Here is a 24,008-nt window from a genome sequence, read left to right as displayed (position 1 = left end):
ACTCATACTATTTATTTGTTGAAGAAATTAAGTTTTTTCTACTTTCTTCAGTTTGGATTTTGTTAATTGGTTCCCATACAGTTGTTTGTTTCTCTAACGTCTATATGTCTTGCAATTTGGTAATTGTATCTACTCACTTGATAAATTCAAATTCCAATTTTGGGGACAACAGGACTACTTCATAGAGTCAAAGTACATTTGCAGTACTTTTAATGAGTCTTATGTATAAAGATTAGCTCTTTTTAGTCTTAGCTGACATTACCTAACATTCTAGGACAGTATACTTAACTGTTTATCTTTTTTTTTTTAGGTGTCACTTCTTATGACCTTTCATTGTTAAGTCTAATTATGTATGCTAGTCCCTGTATATATTTTTATATTACTTTTCTAGCTATATGCACTGTCTTATACTTAGGCACTTCGATCTGGTGTTGAGTGAATCTGGGAAGAAGTTTGTGGTTCAGAGATCAGAACTGGATTGAAATCCTAAGTCCATCACTAAGAAATAGTGATCCTGAGGATTAGGACAATATCTCCAAACTTTCCCATCTATAAAATAGGATGATATTTTGTTTTACAGAGTTCTTGTGAGGATTAAATTTGAAACACTTAGCATAGTGCTTGACGTAAAATAAACTCTTGAAATGCTACTTTTATTGTGCAAAGCACAAAATAATTTATAACAATTTATAACATAGAAAAAATCAAAAGATATAGTGTTTGAAGGAATAAAGAAAATGTCAAACTAAATTATTTACAAGTGTGTAAGAACTGTGTCTTAATCCATAAATCATTATTTTCAATGTGTATTCACCTAAATAGACACATTAAGCAACCCATAGAACTCATAAAAATATCTCTGTTATGTATGCCTTGTGTTGTGTTTAGCAAATCACAAATGCCTTTAATATTGTAAAGCATATTACAGAAACGCTTTTGAAAGACACATTGAGGAATAAAGTCTTTGGAAAGACATATTGCAATTTCCATCTGCTCATTTTTTTTCAGCTTGTATTTCTCAAGGTTTTAAAGATGCTGCTAATATAAAATATTTCTTCTAAAATACATAAAGATTTATGAAGGCAAATTGAAGTGGACAATCTATCCTTAAAGAAACTGAACAGAATCAAGAAAAGTAACTCTAAAATGTGATTCCCAATTCATAATCTCTGATAGTAGACAAGCAGTATATACAAGAAAGGGGGCTTCCCAAGTGGCTCAGCGGATAAGGAACCCACCTGCCAATGCAGGAGACGCAGAAGGCATGGGATCAATCCCTGGGTCAGGAAGATCCCCTGGAGAAGGAAATGTCAACCCACTCCAGTATTCTTTCCTGGGAAATCCCATGGACAGAGGAGCCTGGTAGGCTGCAGTCCCCATGGGGTTGTGAAGAGTCAGACACAACTGAGTGAGCACACATTTACAAGGAAAGCATGTTACAGTGTGCTTTTCAGTTTTTCGATACACTGTCCCAAGTTGGTAAGAAATCATTTTGGCTTACCAGAGTTCATTAGCCAGAAAATTAAATATAGGTAGAGTAACATAATCGCAGAAGGCAATGGCACCCCACTCTGGTACTCTTGCCTGGAAAATCCCACGGATGGAGGAGCCTGGTGGGCTACAGTCCATGGGGTCGCTAAGAGTCGGACATGACTGAGCAATTTCACTTTCATGCATTGGAGAAGGAAATGGCAACCCACTCCAGTGTTCTTGCCTGGAGAATCCCAGGGACAGGGGAGCCTGGTGGGCTGCCGTCTGTGGGGTCGGACACGACTGAAGCGACTTAGCAGCAGCAGCAGCAGAGTAACATAATGCATTCCCACGTTGGAACCAGTTGATAGCTCCTCATGACTGTGGATAGATCTAGCTAATGAATTATTAAATATGAATAATTTTGTTAATGTGCAACAATAGCCAGGCGTGTTTTGTACTTAAGTCCAGTTAGCCCTGTTTTGGAGTGTCTTCTTTTGACATAGGAATTTTGCTTAGTTTATAAATTCTCAGGAGAGTAAGTTTCGATCCCTGGGTTGGGAAGATCCCCTGGAGAAGGAAATGGCAACCCACTCCAGTATTCTTTGCCTGGAAAATTCCATGGACAGAGGAGCCTGGCTGGCTATAGTTCATGGAGTCTCAAAGAGTTAGATACAACTGATCACACACGCACACACCTGGAGAGTAAGTTATACATAATTCTAATTATGAATAATTTTTTATAGTGAAAGTCACTCAGTCATGTCCACCTCTTTGTGACCCTATGGACTGTAGAGTCCATGAAATTCTGCAAGCCAGAATACTGGAGTGGGTAGCCTTTCCCTTCTCCAGGGGATCTTCCCAACCCAGGGATCGAACCCAGGTCTCCTGCATTGCAGGCATATTCTTAACCAGCTGAGCTACAAGGGAAGCCCAACTTTTTATAACTTCCACACAAACTCATCAGGTAAAATTTTTCACTCAAAAAAAAAAAAATTCTTATCTAGATACTGGCGACTCATCCCACCCTGGCCCCGCTTTTGTTTTTCTCTTTGGCTGTACCATCGTGGCTTGTGGGATCTTAGTTTTCCCACCAGACCTTGAATCAGACCTTCTCAGTGAAAACGTGGAGTCCTAACCACTAGCCCACCAGGGAATTCCCTTAGATAGCCTTTATTTTTGTAAGAGAAGGAAGATATACATTGAAAATTCAATTTGTTTTTCTTGCTATTTATTTTCATGCAATATTAGCAATCATTAAAGAACATTCATCACTTGTAATTTTTAAGTGACTTAAGATTGTGTGATTAAAACTTCGTATTAACAGTTAAACCATAGTGGTATGATATGTTTGGTTTATAGTTATAAGTTTGGTACTGAATGGGTTTCTGAAGTGTATTTCATTTCTCATGAAGCCAAATAAAAATTTTAATCCTGTAATCTGCACATAGCAACAAGGGTGATCCTTTAAAACTGTTTAAGTCACATCGGTTCAGAACTCTCCAGCCACTTTTTATTTTGCTGCTCACCAGCCTCTACTTGGTCTAGCTCTGCAGCTCCCTCTGACCTCGTCTCCCACCACTCTCCCTCATTCACTGTTCCGTGTCAGTCTAATAAGATGCCTGCATTCACACAAGCTGCTCTGCTATTATTTTAGCACAAGCCACTTCTGCTACTTTTATTTACATCTGTCCATCTGCTGCCTCTGGGATGTAAGCCTCTTGAGGGCAAGTCCAGATACTTCTAATAAATCATTATTGAGTATTTGCCATGTGCCAGGAACAATAGTGACAGCATTATTATTAATATTAGTTTGTGATTGAGAAAATTGGCCACAGAGAAGTCCAGAAACTTGCCTGAAATAACACATATAGAAAATGGAGTCTAGATTTAAGTCTAGTGTCAGCTTTTAGAACATATATTTCACAGTTGTTGCTAACTTGTACAAGACATTACTGTAATAAAGGTGAATTACTGGTTTTACTTAAACCAGTTAAAAAGTACTTGGAAGAAGTTTATAAGCTTCTGAATCAAATTCAATAAGCGTTTATTCTTTTTTTCCCTATATATACTGGTCATAAAAGAAAATTTTTCTAGCCTCTGAATATTGTCTATAAGTAGGATGCCCTTCAATGATCGAGATGCAAACAGGTGTTTTGTTAGTGGAAAAGGAAATCTTAGCTATTATAATGAACTTACTCATTGTAATTAATCCTAAAAAAAAGTTCATGACAGTCATAAGCTGTATCATAGGTTCAAAATTACCCTGTAATCAGCTCCCACAGCTTTAATAAACTTCCCTCAAGTCTTTGATCTTTATGTCAGTTAGCTGTGCCTGTAGTGCTGTGTTGTATTAATCCCTGATATATGTCCAAAGTTTTCCAACTTTTCTTACACTCAGCTTAAATTGGGTAATTTGAAAATAATTTTCCTTAGTTCAGTATGTGCCTATCCAAGGAGGATGGCGTAGGTTGTAAATATCTAAATAGTATACAATAACTGAAAGTACATTACTGATATTCTTACTAATCTTACAAGGATCCTTCAGTGAGTGCTTATTAAATATCTACCATGAGCATTGTAGAGCACTGTAAACTGAGTGACAGACCTTATGGTTCCAGTGCAGCTTATGGTTCTGTTAAGTGTATGCACATGACAAGCACATGAAAAAGACAGAATAATATAAGATGGTATGATAGCCAGATTTGTGGTATAGGTAAATATGTAGAAATTCAGGGAATGGAAAGAACAATTAAGACTGAGCAAAAGCTTAATGAAGTAGATAAATCCTGGTATTTCAGTATTTCAGAAATGTGTATCTACTGAAAGGACGTTAAGGCCGAAAAAGGTATTAAACATAGAATGAAACATCTGAAACACAGGTCAAATGATGTGGTTGCTAATAAGAACCTACTGCTGAATGGTTCCAAGCAGAGGATGACATCAGTGATACTGTCTTAGAAGCTGTTCTGTTTCAAAAGGAAGTTCCCCTTCTATCCCCAGATAGTCCAGATTAAATAAAGCACAGGTGTTTGATGGTGTGTGTTTGTTTGAGAGTTTGAGGGGAAATAAATTATATAGGTTTCAAAATTTTAGTAGTTATGTTCTGGGAACAATTTCTTTAGTGTCAGAAATGTTGAGTCTAGTTTTTGGGATTTGAAAGTCATTTGAGTAAATCTAAGTTTAATCGATCTTAGGTAAATCTAAGTTTAATCATGGATGAAAGTGGGAGAAAATTTTGCTGACTTAATTTAAAAATTTTAAATAACACTTAAAATTTAAAAATATCAAGTATTAGAGTTCACTTACAGGTAGTTCTATAAACTCAAACTTTCACTGCTGAGGTGCAGGATTTCTCATTATTCTATTGATAGGATTTCTTATATTCTTTCACTTCGTGTTTGATATTTGGCAGTACATCTGAACTTAATCACATAGAGGTGGAAATACCTATAAGTGATGTGGTCAAACTGTACAATGTCAAGCATTTGTGTCTACAAAGGTGTAATTTTCACATATTTCCCAGTGTAGGATGTTTCATCATTTTCTCCTCTTAGAAGGGTTTTATGCTTTTCTTTAAGCTTAACTAATTTTGGTGCTTTCTTTTACATTACTTTCCTGAAGAAGTCTCATAATACAGTTAATAATTGTTGTTGTTTAGTCACTAAGTCGTGTCTGACTCTTTTGCGACCCCATGGACTGTATGTAACCCACGAGGCTCCTTTGTCCATGGGATTTCCCAGGCAAGAATACTGGAGTGGGTTGCCATTTTCTTCTCCAGGGGATCTAAAGAAGGGATTGAACCTGCATCCTCTGCACTGGCAGATGGATTCTTTACCACTGAATCACCAGGGAAGCCCAATACAGTTAATAAAATTATCTTAATAGGATATTTTAAATAGGTTGCCACATATTTTAAAAGATAATTTTTTATGAGTATGCCCAAGCTGAGCTAACTTCTTTGAGTTTCAATTTTGTTTTTAAATGAGGGGTGGAAGGAGTAATTTGAGGGAAGGCATAAGTCTGGGGATAAGATCTATTACCTTCTAGGACTGTTAGAATTAAATGAGATAATATATTATAAAAAGGTTTACCATTGTGTTATCAATAAATTCTGGTTCTTTGGTCTTGTTTAATCATGAGGTAACTTTAAAAAGCTGTAACCTAAAATTAAGAGATAAAGGTGAACAAAAACTCATTCCTTGGATTAGTTCCAAAGAGTAGGAATTTAAAAGTTGGCCAAACTTTTTAATAAACTTTAAACCCCTTTAACAAAATCTTTACTATTAAAGTTATTTTAGTAGCTACTATTTTGTTGTACCTGTAAAAACTAGAATTGGGATGTATAATGCTAATAATTCTTATGCTGTATCCATTTTTTAATACCCTGGGATGTTTGATTTGCTTCTGAGATCAGTTTAACATACACATCTCTTGATAAAGATAAATATCACACTGTCCTTTGTTTTTTGAGAAGAAATTGATTTACTAAATAACCTATTTAAGTGACCTTAAGCAGTTGTCAGCAATAGGAAAGATAGTTTCACAAGTAAACTTATACACAAAACAATGCAAGTCTAAAGCTGCTTTAAGTACAGAATAGGACTGTTTCTGGTTTTTGAATAGGAATAATATTCCTGTACTTAAAAAAAATATGGACCTCAGTAGCATATGCTTTCAAAATTTATTAGAAATGGCATTTGAGAAACTTGTGCTTGCATTGATAATGTGTGTCATAACATATATAGTTGAGTTTGTAATGACTGGTATTTCCAGAACAATTTTCAAATAAATGTTTTATGCTGAATATTTCTCTAAAAGTTATTCTGGCAAGTGGGAATCTGTGCTCTAGTTATTCAGAGTCATAAATAGAATATTACTGTTGTATCTAAATGTAACATTTTACTAGGTTTTATTAACTTGTCATTAAAAATAATAATATTACTAATTTTTCATGAACACTTTGTAACTAGAATAATCCTATAGAGTCATTGAGGTTGTGATTGGCCTGTTAGTTGCTTGAAATGTTTAACCTTTAGGATTTTTTACTCATATGAATAAGATTGCTTGACATGCTAACCTGGTTTGAGGCAAGGGGTGTGGTGGTTGATGTACCAAAAGAATAAGATTTGCATACATTATATTACTAATTGTTCCTTTTTACTGTAACTTAATTATAAAATAAAATGACGTTAATTATAAGACATCAGGTGAGCCTAAATATCATGTTTTAACTATAAACTTCCTTTACATTAAAATTGATGCATTCTGTATCTAAAAGCATAACATACAATGTTCACTGTATTAAAACTCTACTGCTTTAATGGAGGAATGATTATATTTGTCATGCTGTTTTATTTTCTGAGCACTTTCTTACATTCTGGCACAAGCTGCTTCAAGCTTATCCTGTATTTTCACTACTTCAGCCCTGGAGTTGGCGATTTCTGCAAGGATCCCTGGTTTTGGTTGTTTTTAGCAATGGGACACATTTTTAAAGGAAATGTATGGTGGACCAGAGAGATTTTTCTGTCACAGTTAAGATGTTGCTAGAATTCCCTATGTGTAGGACCACCTACAGTAAAAGAGTTGGCACATGGGATAAAGACCTCTTTGGAAGTGCGGTGGTGGTATTTTTCTTTTGAATAATTAAGGTTTTACATTTTTGTTTCATATTTTTAAACCTTAAGATAATTAAAGATTTGTGAAGGGTGCTACATTGCCATTCTCTCCCCAACAATGCAGTTTGCTTTCTGTAAATCACTTAAGTATGAAAAGACAAATAGCAAAGCATTTTCTGTACAAGTATATATATTGTAGATAATGTGATTATGTCAATAAAGTGCCCTCTAGAATGTACTTTTCCTAATGGTATTTCCTGTTACAACCTGTAATTCACATACTAAATTCCTGTTTGGCTTTTGAATTGTTTATACTAGCAGCTGATTACTGAGTAATTTAAGTCTCACTTAATTATGGCAGTACTATTCTAATTAGAGTGCTGAATGTTGGCACTTTATTTAGCAAGCAAATATAAAATACTTGATTATGACATTTGTGGAAATAAGTATTGAATAATAATTTTCTGTAGATAATCTTAGGATATCTATCTTAAGTGTAGACATAATGCCTACTTTACCCCCAAACCAAATAGATAACTCAGTTGGAATATGAAATCCTTTTGACCTGAATTGGAAGGAACTGGTCCATATGTTGAGAATCTTATTTTCTGAACAATTAACAAATTATGTATGTATAAATGTAAAAAGCAGCAAGATTATATAATATTAAATAATTAAAACAAATACAAGTAATATGAACATTAAGAGTTAAAAGAACTTGAGAAATTTGCTGGAGATATAGCCTTGGTGTTGGAATTTAACATAGGTAATCTCCTTTTGGCTATGTTGAGATATATAAGGAATAAGCTGAAAACAATACCAATATATAATTAACATTCCTTTTAGACCGATAAGGTTTTTTTTTTTTTTTGGCTGAAGATCCATCACTTTCAGAAAGAGATAGCCAGAGAGGACGAGGGGGCAGAGATACAGAGGCATTCTGGCAACATAAGAGAAACAATCCTAGAATGATAACATTTTTAAGATATGAGTTTTTTAGAATAAATGGTGATAATCTTTTCATGAATGAGTTATATATTCTTAATACTTAGATAATCTCTTAATAAAGGAAACTCAAATTATAGGTCTGCTTCTCATGTCAGATTACCCGTATGACAAGGAGAATGAAGTACACTAAAGGTTGCAGGGAAGCCACACGATAACCTGGCTTACTCATCTACAAGGGCCTCCCAGGTAGCGCTAGTGGTGAACCCGCCTGCCAGTGCAGGAGACTTAAGAGATGCAAGTTCAATCCCTAAGTGGGGAAGATCCCTTGGAGGAGGGCATGGCAACCCGCTCCAGTATTCTTGCCTGGAGAATCCCATGGACAGAGGAGCCTGGCTGGCTACAGTCAGTAGGGTCGCCCCGAGTCAGACAAGACTGAAGCAACTTAGCATGTGTGCATGCATGCATTCACTTAAATGACTGTTCACTGAGCATTTGGAACTCTTTCAGATACTTAAAGTACAGTTGTAAGCAAGTTTTGGTGGGGAGAAATAACTAAAAAGAAAAAGTAAGCAAAATAATTACATTTTTTGAGTGTTACGAAGAAAAGGGACTGAAGTAGAGAGTGGTGAATGGGGCTATTTCATTTAGGGTGGTGATAGTAGGCCTTTTTGGAGAAGGACATGGCAACCCACTCCAGTATTCTTGCCCAGAGAATCCTGTGGACAGAGGAGCCTGGTGGGCTGCTGTCCATAGGGCTGCATAGAGTTGGACACGACTGAAGCGACTTAACACGCATGCATGCGTTGGAGAAGGAAATGGCAACCCATTCCAGTGTTCTTGCCTGGAAGAATCCCAGGGACGGAGGAGCCTGGTGGGCTGCCGCACAGAGTCGGGTCACACAGAGTCGGACACGACTGAAGCGACTTAGCAGCAGCAGCAGTAGGCCTTTTTGAGGATATGGTATCTGTAAAGAATTTAGAGCACACAGAGTAAAGGAAGAGTGTTTTATCCTTGGAGTGTTTCACTCATGGAGTGAGCAAATAAGGAGCTGGTGAGAATATTAGAGAACAGTGTGGCAGGAGCATGTGGAAGAAGAGTGGTAGGCTCAGGGATTTGTAGGTCATTGCATGGAGTTTGGATTTATTTTAAGTATATTAAACAGTGGAATTTTGATAAGCAAAGGAGTGAAGTGATCCCATCTATGTTACCTTACTGTTGGTGCTGAGTTGAATAATGGATTGGAGGTTGAGGTGGGAACATGAGTAGAAAGGGGCACTGGTTAAAATCATGAGTATAGCATGACAGTTATGGAATGGAATGTAAAGTGGGCAATAAAATGTGTTTGTTTGCCTCTTATTTGTGTTACTTTGGAAGGAATACATGAGAATTACTGTTATACAATATTTGCTTTGCTTTGTTCTTCTGTGGTAATAGATTGTGCAAAGTGAGAGCCTGGTCCAATACGTAGGAGTTTCAGTTAACAAGATGCTGTGCAAAAGGAGGCTTGTGTATTAGAATTCCAGCATCTGGAGAAGTGAAATCCACGATGCTTTCAAATTCATAGTTGATACTGAGCATGAGTACGAGATTTAACAAAATTTTTTTAGCCTTAAATTTCATATTTAGCTTTTCATATATTTATATGGGACACAGAAGTCTTGGGCCGAGGTATCTTACCTTTTAAAGTCTTTGCTGGGGGTCAGTAAGCTAATTTTAGGGCTTATAATAATTTAACAAATCTTTCAGACTGACTCCAAAAAGCCTGGGATTGAAACATCTGTGACAGCTCTTTAAAAAGAAATTTTGTGAGGTTATTACTTCTCATGTCATTCTGTTTGTGTATATGTATATGTTGGTCAGCGGGTGTTTATTTTAGTCCTCTCTATTCATATCTTAATCTCAAAGTCCTTATCTTCCATCCCCCCCCCACCCCGCACCCCCCGTCTAATACTCTCTGTTACCAAGAGATCATAGATTTCATTTATGTATTCACCGGTCAGTTATTAAATATTCCATTTTATGTGAGGCATCCATTGTTAGGTACTGAGAGGGAAACAAAATGCATAATATATAGTACAGTCAGTACTGATTAATTGAGGTAGTTATGTTTTTAAAAGTTACTGCAAACACTGAATCTTTGTTCTTAGAGGAAATACAGGATTAGGTTCCTGTGGGCCTCTGATCACAACATTTTCATCAACCAGTTAGTATGTAACCTTGTTTTATGTGTATTTCTGTTTAAAGATGCTTTCCTTATTACATATATTGTTGACTCATTAACATTGAACCCAGGGCCAACTATATTACGTGTCTTATATGAAGATATTTTTTCTATAAGGCACATCATAACCTCTTGGAAACACTAGACAGCACTTTAGCACTCAGCTTGGGGGCCATGTTAAACAACAAAATCAAGAGAAATCATAAAGATGTGAAAAATATGGCACTGAGTAAACCAGAGAAAGGACATTTGTTTACAGTATGAGAACTGAAACGAGAGCGTCACCTTTTTGACCTCATCTGGGACTGTAAGACAGGTAACTGAGAGTTTTGCTGCACACTGTTGACAAATGACCATGAAAGTGCTATGAATATTGATTTTGGTGTTAAAAATATATTTTGGCAAGGAAATAAACTGAGTCCTCAAATAGTCAACTCTACTTGCTTTTTAAACATATTAAGGAAATTAAATTCAGTTATAGCCGTTGTACAAGGCAGAATATAATTCATAAGAGTTACAAATGTAATGTTTATTTCTTCATAGGAAAGGAAGATTATGGGTTGGAAAGAGTCAGGAAGACTTCATTTTTGCATCTTTGTTTAAAACTAGGGTTGATTTTAACTCAAAGAAGAGGTGGGGATTCCGGGAGTGAACAGTTAGTCAGGTAAGAAAGTAAAGTGAAGTGTTAGTTGCTTAGTTGTGTCTGACTCTTTGCAACCCCATGGACTGTACCACAGGCTCCTCTTGTCCTTGGAATTATCTAGGCAAGAATACTGGAGTGAGTTACCATTCCCTTCTCCAGGGGATCTGCCTGACCCAGGGATCGAACCCATGTCTCCTGCATTGCAGGTGGCTTCTTTACCATTGAGCCACCAGGGAAGCATGCTTAAATTTCAACTAGTAATACAATATGATTATCTCATAAAGTAAATGAAACAGAAGTAGTGGGAGAAAAGGCTGGAGAGATTGGTTGAGGACTACTATCAAAAGTCAATTAGGACTTTTTTAGTCAGAGGAAAGAAAATATTTAAGAATTATAATCCTTTTGTTCAGTTATTCAATAAATATTTACTGAACATCTGCTGTCACCAAACCTGTTCCAGGTACTGAGGTTCTTAAGTGAGAAAGACAAAATCTGTGTTCTCTGGATGTTTTCAGTCTAGAAGGTGAGACAAGCAAGGAAACAAACATGCCCATTATATAGTGGCCCAGTTTTAGTTTTAGTTCAAGGTAATAGAAAGCACATACTGTTCTTTGCCATGTAGAGCATATAGGCAGTTCCCCAAAGTTGAAAGAAGATTTCTTGGAAGAAGTAACATTTAAGCTAAAATCTGATAAGGTTGGAATTAGGTGGGGGGATGGGATAGATGGGCAGAGGATTTAAAAACCAAAAGAAAGTATGTGCAAAGACCTGGAGAGAATGGCAGTGGTGGGACTGAAAAAATAAATTGGTATCTCATATGAAGGATTGAGGACTTCATCTTGAAGGTAGTAAGGAAATCTTTGCTGGATTTAAAATGGGAGGTCAGATAGATAAGATTTTTATTTCAGCAGGAGTTCACTTTGGCTCTGGCCTGTTGGGAGATAGATGGGAAGCAGACTAGTTACATGGTTGTTGGCAGTAATCCCTGTGAGAAATGGTGGTAGTGGACTAAGGTAGTGGGGGTGCATGTGGGAGAAGCAGATGGACATATTTGAGAGATACTTAGAAAACGGAGTTGAAAAGGCCTGGGAATGGATTGGATGCTGGCTAGAAGAGGGGAGAGAAGTAATCAATAGAGATGTTCAAACTATAACCCTGGATGGTACTGTCCACTGCACAGGAGGAGGAAGATGTTTCGGGGAAGATGGATTTAATGAGTTTGTGGTAAGCTAACATGACCAACACTAAACACTAGGAAGATGAATCTGTTTTGCTTTGGAGGATGAATGAAAGGATAATACACCTGAATTGGAGAGATTGTTAAATGCTTTTGTGGGAGCCTGGGCTAGAGGTGAGTACCTATATTTTTAATGCAGAATGAACAGGTTTTGGAAATTAATAGGAAGTAGGCACTGTGGGAAGAGACTCCCAAAGATAACTCCGAACATCCTAACAACTGCACCCAGCCTGCCCAGCTTTTATCATGTGCTTTGAGATAATGTATCAGGGTGAAAAATGGTGAAGCTGCCTCCGTGTTGCTACCTCTTAAAATACATAGAGACGTTTTCTTGTTAAAAAGCAGCTCTAATTTGTAAGAATAGTCATTTTTTCCACTTTGGGACTATTGGGGTATCTCATATGGGTATTGATCCTTGTGAAAAATGTTAGGTCTGCATGAGGGAGCCTAGAAAAGCAGCTACTAGTGTGAGAGTAAGGCCCGTGGGGAGAGGTCATCTATCTCTTCCTGAGCTCTTTGCTGTGTTTCTTTTTGTTTAGCTGTGCTTCATAAAATATCATAAAATCAGTAAAATATGCAGGAAATAAAGATATTTAACTTTATTTAACTAATAAAGATATTTAAATAAGATATTTAACATGGTTATTAAATGAAGATTAAGAAATTAAAAATTGAAGCTAAAATAAAGTGAAAACTTTGGAGAGGTTGGAATAAAGTTTTAAACATTTAAAAAACCCAATGCAGAATGGGTTAAAAAAGAGTAAAACAGATGAGACTTAAAATAATATCTGGGGAATTCCCTGGCGATCTAGTGTTAGCACTTGGGGTTTTCATTGCCGGGGCCACGGTTTGATCCCTAATTGGAGAACTAAGATCCCTCAAGCTGCGTGACGTGGCCATATTAAAAAAAGAAAAAGAAAACTAACATTAACAATAAAGATCAAGGTTTTTTGTTTGTTTTTTAAGTATGATAAAACTAGGTAAGAAGTAAAGCAAGGTTAAAGGCTGAAAGCCAACCAACAGTCTAAAAACATAAAAGGTTAAAGGAAAAACTATTCATGAGATTAAAGATAAGAAATAATAGAAAGTAAAAACAATGGTAAAAGGTATCAGCTGACAATATTTTTAGAAGTTTGGGGGAAAAGGGCCATTTTTTAAAAATACATTGAAATGGGTTTCTTGGGACACTTAGGAAATGCTCCAGGGAAAAGGTATGTTGTCCCCAAAGTTTCAGAAATATTTAATATAGTCCCCTCTTGGAGACTCATAATGCACATGAGAATAGTAAAGTCTCCAAGAAGTGTTGCAGTAATAAAGTTGCCTTTGTTTTATGTAACATTTCCTAAACCTCACCATGGAACACATTTCTCACATAACACCTATTAATGTCTCCCAGAGTATTTTTCGCAAAACACTAGAGTACTGTTTCAGAAGAAAATAAAAACGGAAAATCTTGACAGTTACAGAGATATGTGTTAAAAGAAAAAAACAGTCATCTGGAAATAGAAAATGGTTTTGGGTTGGGGCTTGCATTCATTCCTTGGGAACAGGCTCCTTTCGAGGCAGCAGTGTCCTTCGGAGCCAAGGGCCCGAGAGTAACTTGATACTTCTATCTTCTGGCCTTCTATCCGTAGCTCTCTTTTCAGAAAGCTTTTATCTGTGCACAGCATACAGGCTGCTGAGCCAGGGGAGTGGAAGCCGATCCTCGGCAGAATTAAATCAGCCCAGCCAGCGGGCACTTCCCTAGCAAGGGTAAAGAAGTTGTATATACAAGTACTATTTTTCTTCCCCCCCAAATTAGTTTTTTTTTTTTTGTCATTGTATAAATGCAATTTTAAATGTGTGCCTCCACCCCAACACTTTTTATGGGCTTTTTAACTTTAGGCTTTGTCCACATGCACACGTGTTTTTATATAGTTGGTAGTTAGTGTTCATACAATTTTGTATTGTGAGAGCTGCTTTCTTATGGCTGTGAAGGGAAGAATTTCCTACTGGTGGCTGCCTCTGCCTGTTCTGTTGCTGTTTTTCCAAGCACACTGCTGTAGCATTTTGGGAGCAGCTTCTCATTCTGCTTTCTTGAACCACACACAATAAAAGTCTTCCATTTTGCCACCCTCCTCAAATCTTATTGCTGCCAGAGTGCCTCTCTGGAAATAATAACTTGTAGCATCATGGGACTAGCCTACATTGGGAAAGCTTTTCTCTAATCCTGTCATCTGCTGTCCAGTTCATGTTAGCAGCACTTGTGCTAGAGAGAAGGGCTTCCATATAAGACCTGTGAATATCCAGACACTTCCTAGGATAATAATTTGTGCTGTTACACAGGAAACTGAATGGAGAAACTGGTTGTTGTGGCTTTTCTAACATCCTTTGTTCAGGTAGACACTTCATGGAATCAGTTACATGGACCTTGTTTTTGGCATTTTGAAAGCTTAAAATTCTACAGCTTACAGTATCTAAATTGTAGATATAAACTTCATGCTGAGAAAGTTTCTTTTTATAATAGCTTAAACATCTTTTGTTTTTCCCATAATTTGCTTTTGGAATGTCTGACTCTAGTAGCTGATACAGATGAGTTAGTTTAGTAAATCCAAAAAAATGTTAAAGACATTATCAGATGATATCAGATTACCAATATAGGAGAAATTGCTGCTTAATGTAAACTAAAACCCTAGAACATGGTTGGTGGTACTGAGATTAAAGAGAGTGAACTTCAGAATACAAACTCTGTTTGTAAAATGGCTTGTATTGATACTTGTCCTGTCCCTTAGAGAAACTCATTTCCAGATCTTTGGCCATTTTTAAATAATAGTCATCCTGCCTTGAAGTGTAGTTATATCTTTGAACTCTTCATTTCAGCATGCATACTGTGGGTCAGATAGGCTGCCGGTTACCTTGACTCTAAAGTTCCACAACAATGAATAGCATAGGTAAGTAATAAGTATTAATGCCAGTATATTCTAAGGGGCCATATAAAGAATATCTTCAAATTGAAAATGATAAATTCTGGCAGAAACATAACCATGTGTGGTAAATGCTTTACATGCCATTCAATTTAATCTCAGTAATACATAGGAACTACCTTTCAGATTAGGTAGCTGAGACACATAAGTGGTTGATTTATCCAGGGATCAGAGATAAGATATGGGCCATATTCATTTCTATTAAATTACTGGTCAATTACTATACATATTTTCTACAAAATAGCCATAAGAGATGAAGCAGATTGTGAAAATTAGTGGTTGTACAGTGTTTTCCTCTAGTGTGGCCTTGTGTTTTGGACCAGTTCCTAGAGTCAGAGTCAAAGCCCAAGCCTGTTTTAATGTCTGAATATGGGCTGCCATCAAATGGATTATTTAATTTGGTATTGCTAACCTCTGATGTTGTACAGGAAGGGAAATAGTTTTATAGTTTCTTCCTCCTACAGGTCATAATTTAGTTGTGGACATCAGGATGTTTTTCTTGACTTATCTGATCCATATAGTTTTCCTTTGCACATCTGTTACATAAATTACTAAACTACTTCCTTGAAAAGTTGCCAGTTTGTCACACTAGTAGTGATCAAGGGGTGGTACATTTTGGAAAAAAAGAATTAAATGACAGACTCTGAGGGGCAGAAATCCAACTACCATCCCAATTTAAGGTGGTTTTTTTTTTTTTGGATCAATTCCTATATTTTTTTGAGGCATTGAAATAAAATTATATGTGGTTTCTAATGTGTTTCCCAAAAGACCATAAATATTTAATGATCTTTCGTATAAAATGAGGTATTTTAGTTACTGCTTCTGTTAAGTTTTTATCTTTTCCGTGATCAATTTATTTATACATTCTAGTCTGGTACAAAGTTTGCTATTTGAAACTAAATTTGGAATGTTGGTTTCTTTAACAGCTTTGCCCTTTCCTGACCTTGAATTCTGCATAAACCATAGAATAATGATTTTTCTGTGTTTTTCTTTTGCGGGGGGGGAGGAAATTCGTAAGATTTATTATTTATACTGGTTACATGTTAGGACCACTTTACACTTAAATGATGAAAAAATCAGAAATCTCAGAGATATTAGATGTGGGTCTGGTTCGTTTTGGCTTATGCAAACTGATAATGAACACTGGAAATTTTCATGGAATGTTCGGTAAATTTACTAAAGCAAGGAACTAAGTTATTTTTTTAACACTCATTGTGAAATTGTGTGGCTTTGGAGTGCTGGTTTTGAGCTTGTAATCTTTAGATAAAGATATCATTTGGAATACTGAAAATCTGTAATGGGTGTTTTTAGAGATTAAAAGAGAAAGTACGTTATAAATTGGTTAGTGTCAGTTACTGATAAAAGTTCTTAGATTAATTTTTTTGCATTACGTTTCCTACTGTTGTAACCGTTCTTTCTAAAATACAGTAGAGTCTTGATAGATTTTTCTGTTCAGAGTTTTGAGTTTTAAACTCTTCTTAAAGAGGATTTGTTAACAGGAAATAATGTTTAATTTTATTATGATCCAAATCTGACTTGCATGTGTGGAAACTAGTCACTTAGCTAAGTCAGTCACTGGTATCCATCTTGGAGCTCAGCTTTGTTGTGTTCCAACTCTCAGGCTGTGATAACACCTTAGCTTTTTTGTGAAAAACAATTCACAGAAAGCCTGTGTTTAGTATTGGTATTGAATGTGGCAGAGCCTTATAAAATTCACAGACAGAAAATAGAAGTTTTATACATATTTAAAGAGGAACGCATTGGGTTTGGTGGTACCTTGGATTGATGACACAATCAAATCTATATGGAATCAGTAGAAGAAATTTATGGAACATGTTCTGCCATGCAAAAGTTGCTTACCTAAGAAATATAATTTGGTTAATTTAAATATTGGTTATCTTGTATTGAGGAAATATAATATGCAGAGGATACTTTAATTCTTGATTGAATTTGGGAGATTGTCAAGAGTCTGCATTTTTATACACAAAGGTCTTCAGTTTATCTTTCAACAGTGTTAGGGGTTTATTCTTATAGCTTCTTCTACCTTCAAAGTAATGCTTCATTTGTTCTCTGTTCATTCTACTCCCTGCCCTCCCCCCTCCCCCCACCATGCCACTGCAATGAAAAATACTTCTATAGAAAATAGTTTTGTAGAATTTATCCTTCCACTTTATCTGTACGTAGTACAAATGCAGTGTAAAATTTTGAGTTAAGATTGTAAGAATATTGAGCTGTATCTATCAACAGTGTTCAGTAATAGGAAAACACCACAGGTGATTAAAATTCTATACTTCAGTTTTCCAGCCCCATAATAGTACTGGTCTGAACTGTTATTGAAATTGAAGGCCAGCATCACTCAGTATGCATCAAAGAATTTGGTAGTAGGATTGATGTGATAATAGCTTTTGATTAAAAAAGAGTATATAGTCCTTAATTTTCTTACAACTTAAAACAATTAGAATTTTTAAAAGTATATCAGGGGTACTTTTCTGTTAAAACTCAGTATTCAAAAAACGAAGATGATGGCATCCGGCCCCATCACTTCATGGCAATTAGATGGGGAAATGATGGAAACTTTATTTTCTCGGGCTCCAAAATCACTGCAGATGGTGACTGCAGCCATGAAATTAAGAGATGCTTGCTTGCTCCTTGGAAAAACAGCTATGAAAAACCTAGACAGCATTTTAAAAAGCCAGAGATACTGCTTTGCCAACAAAGGTCCGTCTAGTCAAAGCTATGGTTTTTCCAGTAATCATGTATGGATGTAAGAGTTGGGCCATAAAGAAGGCTGAGCATCAAAGAATTGATGCTTTTGAACTGTGGTCTTGAGAGTCTCTTGGACTGCAAGATCAAACCAGTAAGTCCTACAGGAAATCAATCCTGAATGTTCATTGGAGGGACTGATGTTGAAGCTGAAACTCCAATCCTTTGGCCACCTGATGTGAAGAACTGACTCATTGGAAAAGACCCTGATTCCGAGAAAGACTGAAGGTGGGAGGAGAAGGAGAAGACAGGATGAGATGGTTGGATGGCATCACCGACTTGATGGACATGAGTTTGAGCAAGCTGTGGGAGATAGTGAAGGACAAGGAAGCCTGGCATGCTGCAGTCCATGGGCTCGCAACACGACTGAGCAGCTGAACAACAACTTTTCTATTACCTACTACTATGTGGAGAGAGAATAATTAATATGGTGTTTTTGAACATTAATACATTTTCTGTGGTTTTAATGTCATATAGGCAGGCTGCTTGAGTTTTGGACTTAGTTTTTCTGCCTGTGCCGTATTTTTCAAATGTATTCAGTATCTGGCTATAGTATGATCTTCATAACTTGATCTTTAAGTATCCAGAATTATTTTAAAAGTTAGAAGCTTTAAAAATGATTATGGGACTCCCTTCCTCCCTCAATAAAACCTGATAAATTGCTATTTAATATTTATTTGGTTTTAATGTTTCTTGACTGTGAGAGCTAAAGAATAAGATATATTTCAGTGCCTATTATTCTTGTTGATTATTTTTAAAAGTAGCAGGTTAAATATTTTAGCATTTTAATGTTCTTCTCTTGAAAAGTGAAAAGGAAAACAGAAGGTACATAATCAGCATAGTCCTCTGTGTAAATAAGTGATCATAAATAATATGCACATGAGCATACTGTCAGTACATATTTATAAGTGGAAGTGGATTGATATAAGGTCATTTTTTTTAAGTAGCTTGGTTAGTCTTTTCTGAAATCTTGTTACTGCAGGAGCATGGTTAAGAGAGCCTCAGATTTTAGATGTTTTCAGTCTCAGTTATTTCCTATTTAAACTGATGTTTTCTTTACATTGCTTTTAAGAATATGTATGTTTAAGAGAGGGGTACATTGGTTTCCTCCTTTTTAACTGGTTAGTTTGTATTTAATTTTAGTAAAACCAAAGGAAATGTAATTTCCATGACCAAGAATATATTTTTTAAAATATTAATTCAGCATTTAGTTCTTTTTGTAGCATAACTTGTGATGTCATCCTACATATTAACTATATCAACTAGTAGACTTTTAGCTTAGGTGATATTATTAATTCTCTGATTCTGCAGCATTATGGCATAATAGGAAATGGGCTACATTTAATTAAAATTCAAAACCCTAACATCTATTGCTGTTTACTAGTCTTTTCATCCTGAGTGTAAGTTTATTTAAACTTCTCTACTAAGGAGATGCTATTAAATATTTTTCCCTTCCTCCTCTCTCAAATTTTTGAATTATTTTTTGGTAGAGGGACTTTTGCTAGTAATGGCAGGCTGAAGAGAAAGTGGCAAGCATTGGGTTTGTTATTTTGTTACTTCTGTAGTTTTCAGTAGTTAACTTACCAGTTTTCTTATGGAGGGAGTACTGTAGTTTTTTTCTTTGTTTTAGCATTGTAGCTATTTTATAACTAAGATGCTATGTAATCAAACATGATAATATCGGCTTTAGCAGCATTAATTCCTGTACTGAATCATTACTTGTGTTAGGACATTATTCATTGCTTTGTGTTTCATTTTCAGATCCAGAAAGGGCTTTTTTTTTTTTTTAAATGGGTAGCAAATACCCAGCCAAGTAGATGAACCAATTTTCCCACCTCCCCTCCCTATTTCTATACATTAAGATTTTTTGATAAAAATGAGAGTTATGTATTTGTCAAATTTAGGAGTACTAGACTTCTTCGTTATTGACCATACATTTGATACCATTCACAGAACTGTAGTAACATCTAACTTTGTTTTAAAATACGAGTATTGAACCTATAATTGTTCAGCTTGCAAGCAAGGATAATGTGGTGAAGACCATCATCCCCTGATGAAAAATGAATGTCACATGGTCCTTTATCTAGCTTTTAGAGCAGGTATTCTTAAAATTATTTCCCTGCTATTTTGGTTAGAAACATTTTTAAAAAGGAACAGATTTTCCTGGCTTAAGTAACTTGTTACCTGAGAAAACTGTCTTTTTTCAGTGTTTATTTTAAAAGTATGTTATTGTTTTTAATAAGTTTTTAAAAGATTAGGATTTTAGAGGGAGCATTATAATTTTACCTATATCATAAAAGTATATTCTGAAATCTGTGGCATTAAGATAGAGAGGTCACTTTTAAATATAGATTTTAATGTCTAGAATCATTCTTCTCTAATACGGTGTTTTTTTAAGCAAGTTAATTTCAATATTAGGTACCTAAATTGATCCCTGTGGTTTTACACAGGTAGCATTTGGTATACATATTTTAGTATGTGTACATACATATGTGTAGTTACTAGTTTGCTGCAATTATTAGTCTGATAATAATAAGACATTCAGTTGAGTTCAGTTCAGTTCAGTCGCTCAGTCGGACATTGGAAGTACAAATAATACTCATTTGATATACCATGATGCTTATTTGCCTATTAATAGTTAAAATGTTGCTAATGATGATATAGTACTCATTTGTATTCTTAATGGCATTTTAACACTTTCCTCTTTGTTACAATATAATATTCATGGGGGAAATTTTGGAAAATACAGGAAAAAGAAAATAGTTTGAAGGAAAAAAAAAACATTATTTAAAACCATTACTTTGAATGCTGTGTTTGTCTCGTCTCTACCTCTGTTTTTCTGACTCTCTTGTATATGTAAGTGTGGATGTTCGTATGAAAAAACACAAATTGAAAACCGTCTAATAGAAAATACTGCTAAATATTTTCTCCTGAATTCAGAATGAATAGTCTTTATAATAACTTTGAAACAAACAGTAGAATCTATTAAAAATATGGACCCATTTGATTTTATTTTTTTTAATGTAAAATTAAGCAGGCTAGGAAAAAGACTTTTTACTAAATCAATTTCAATTTTCATTATCCTTTGTTAGCAGTTAGGACTGGATTATACCTATACTTTACCTTTTCTCTTGGTTTGTAGTTTTGTTTTAGCAAAGAATATTCTTGAATTTTTGGCAGGAAAAAAATACCATAAGACTAAGTTTTTTCTTGTCTGTTATTTTACTGTTTCTTCTTTAAGGACATTAGAAGAATCATTGACCATCTGTAGGTCAAAACTCCATTTTAGCTTTTACTTTGAACCAATTTTGCCTCTAAACCCTGGACCAAAACTATTACCAAGTAAAATAATGTGGTATTTTATCAGTAGTGACCAGTGAAATAAGCAGAAAATGGGGAATAAAGAGGAGGGCCAAAATGAACACTAATTATTTACAAATTGAGTAATTGAATGAATATTGACTGTGTTCATATAGCCATAGAAGTGTATGTAGAGGACTTGAGGGTGTAACTTTTAGAAGTTCGCATTGAAAATCCAGTGATTGGGTGTAGTGCTGGGTTGTTCAGAGTTAAGTATTCCTCTTGGGGACTGGTAGTCAGTCTTGTATCCTATTGCTGGGATGTTATAAGGAGCAAATGTGAAAGTGTGTAAGTGGTTTGATTTCAATTGTGGGTTTTATCCTTATAAAAAGCAGTAGTTCTGTATTGCTTTAAGGTAAAAATCTTCAGCACATGAGCAGCTTCTTAATGTTCTTCACTCTGGTCATTCCCTGGTAATTTCCTGTAATTTTGTTTGCAGAGCGGATCCTCAACCTTTGTCTGATTTCTCTGTGTTTTAAAAAACTGATGAGAGATCCCCCTCTAGTGTCTGAATTACCCATTCTTAAAACATTTATGTCAGTCATAGGTTTTAGGAATTAAGCTAGCTGTGTTTTCCTTTCACATCTGGACATGATTTTTTTTTTTTTTTTTTTTTTTATGAGGGAAAGCGGGGACTTTTTTTCCTTTCTTAAAAAGGTCACTAGAATTATGGGCAGGGTGTGGATTGGGGGCAATAGAAAACATGGGACGGGAAGGATCAAAATGCTATTTTTACCTTTTAAGAAATAATTATTTTTAAGTAACCTGGAATAAGGCCAAACTATACAGTGTTGTTTTGTTTTAGTTTACATTTGTTCCTGAATTAAGTGTAGCTTTAAAATATTTCATTTTGGAATTCTTCATTAGATTCTTATCCTGAGTGGTTTCAGTTTCTGGAAAGCAATGCTTTCATTGGAAAATGGTTTCAAAACAGAGCCTGATTACTTTTCATGGAGTTTTCTAACTTGGTTACTTTTTGTTACTGTTGTTGCCGTATTTTTCCATATTGTTGCCATTTTATACTGTGAGTATGTTCTAATGGCAAGTTGTCCTTTTACATAGTTCCCATTGTTTTTCAACCAAGGAAATAGGAGATTCTTAAGATATTGGCTCTCTGCCACCTCTTCCTCTTAAACACACAGGGCTCAAACACACAGGCCTTCAGTTAAGGATCTTGTGAAGGGTTAGGGAAACAGGACCTTTCTCATTTGACCCATGGGCTTTTGTAACTTGAACAAGGAAAGTAGTGTTCTGAAAGCTGCAGCATTTATGAAGGCTCTTGTAAAAATATTTCATGTACATGGACTAGAGATTAACTCTTTTCATCTCGTTCTTCAACAAATTAAACAGTGCAAACAATTTCAAGTGCTTTCTTGGTCATGAAATGCTTGGATGAATTATAATCCTGATTGCTATTGTTCATTCCCATGCTGCATTTTGACACTATTAACTGCCTAACGCATGCATTCTTCAACCAGTAAGATAAACAAAAGCATTTTGAAATATGTTATTTCGTGGCATCTTAAATTGCAGATATGCCATTGGCTGCCTTGATTTTATTTTGGTTCCACTGTTAGCAAAAATGAGGAAAAAAGTTATCTCTCTATATTTATACATAAAATTGCCAATAGAATGATCACTGGGTTTTTATAAAAGTCCATTCACTAATAGTCTTAAATTTTAAAGAGGCAGTAGAGACCATGGATTTATTTTAGTGCTAGGGAAATAATTTGTATTTATGTTATCAAACCAGTGTGGCTTTCTCTAAGATTTGAAAGAAAGTAATAAATTTCATTTTTCTACTTTAATAGAACTGAATGTAAACCTAGAAGCCAGATTAGTTTTGTGATTTGGCAAGTCGTTTATGCATAATGGTTCCTTTAAGATTTGAACTAATACTGTTTATTAATTGAAGTATTTGTAATAAATTTGAAGTTTATATGTGAGAGATTTGAGTGCCAGTTATTAACAAACCTTCATTACTTAAAAAACAGAACTTTTTTGATAACTGAAAAACCATATAACAAAAGTGGGGTAGATATAACTAATGTCATTGTCACATCATGTTTAGTTGTTCAGTTGTGTCTGATTCTTTGTGACCCCATGGACTATAGCCCACCAGGCCCCTCTGTGATGGGAATCGTTTCTCCAAGGCAGGAATACTGGAGTTGGTAGCCATTCCCTTCTCCGGGGAATCTTCCTAACCTGGTCTTCGAACTAGGGTCTCCTGCATCACGGCAGCTTCTTTACCATCTGAGCCATCAGGGAAGCCCATAACAGTTAGCAATTTCTCACTTTTTGACTATTGCTAAAACTAAGTGGATGAATTACCAAATTCACAGGCATCTGATACAATAATTTTTTCTGTAATAATTGGAGCTCTCTATGTCAAATGAGCACTACTACAGTATGTCACATTCTTATTTATTCCTCAGAATGTCTTTGAATTCTTAAATCCATATAAGCATGAGAAATTCTTTTTTAACAACCAGATGTTTTGCCATCTCATATCTTATTTGTAAGGTGCTTTTTTCAATGGTAGTTCTTTATTATAAAAATATTACTTAATATTTTAAAATTCTAATAGGGGATATTAGCTAGACACTGTACTGTGGTATACCATTTGATATGTTACTCTTTGAGGTAGTAAATAATATTCCTCCTTATTCCCATTTTTACGTTTAAGGAAACAGTAAGAGAAGTAAAATAATTTTGCTAAAGATCACAAAGTAATTGTAGTCAGATCTCTCTGACTCCTAAAACCCATGTTTTGGACCACTGATGA

At 35.4% G+C, this 24,008-nt stretch overlaps 1 protein-coding gene across 3 annotated transcripts in view; it reads left to right on the top strand.

Moving 5' to 3' along the window:
* CLINT1 (clathrin interactor 1) overlaps positions 1–24,008 on the top strand; it is a 57,500-nt gene that overhangs the window by 5,315 nt on the left and 28,177 nt on the right. The window contains exon 2 of one of the 3 annotated variants that reach the window (XM_070373015.1): positions 14,997–15,067. The exons of the other annotated variants lie outside the window; for them this stretch is intronic. The gene's annotated coding sequence lies outside the window, so the exon portion shown is untranslated. The remainder of the gene's footprint in view (positions 1–14,996; positions 15,068–24,008) is intronic. 3 annotated transcript variants of the gene reach the window in all.

Source organism: Bos mutus, chromosome 7, assembly GCF_027580195.1.
Source record: "Bos mutus isolate GX-2022 chromosome 7, NWIPB_WYAK_1.1, whole genome shotgun sequence".
Classification (NCBI taxonomy): Eukaryota; Metazoa; Chordata; class Mammalia; order Artiodactyla; family Bovidae; genus Bos; species Bos mutus.
The sequence above is the reverse complement of the archived record's forward strand: the minus strand, read 5'-3'. Positions and strand labels throughout refer to the sequence as shown.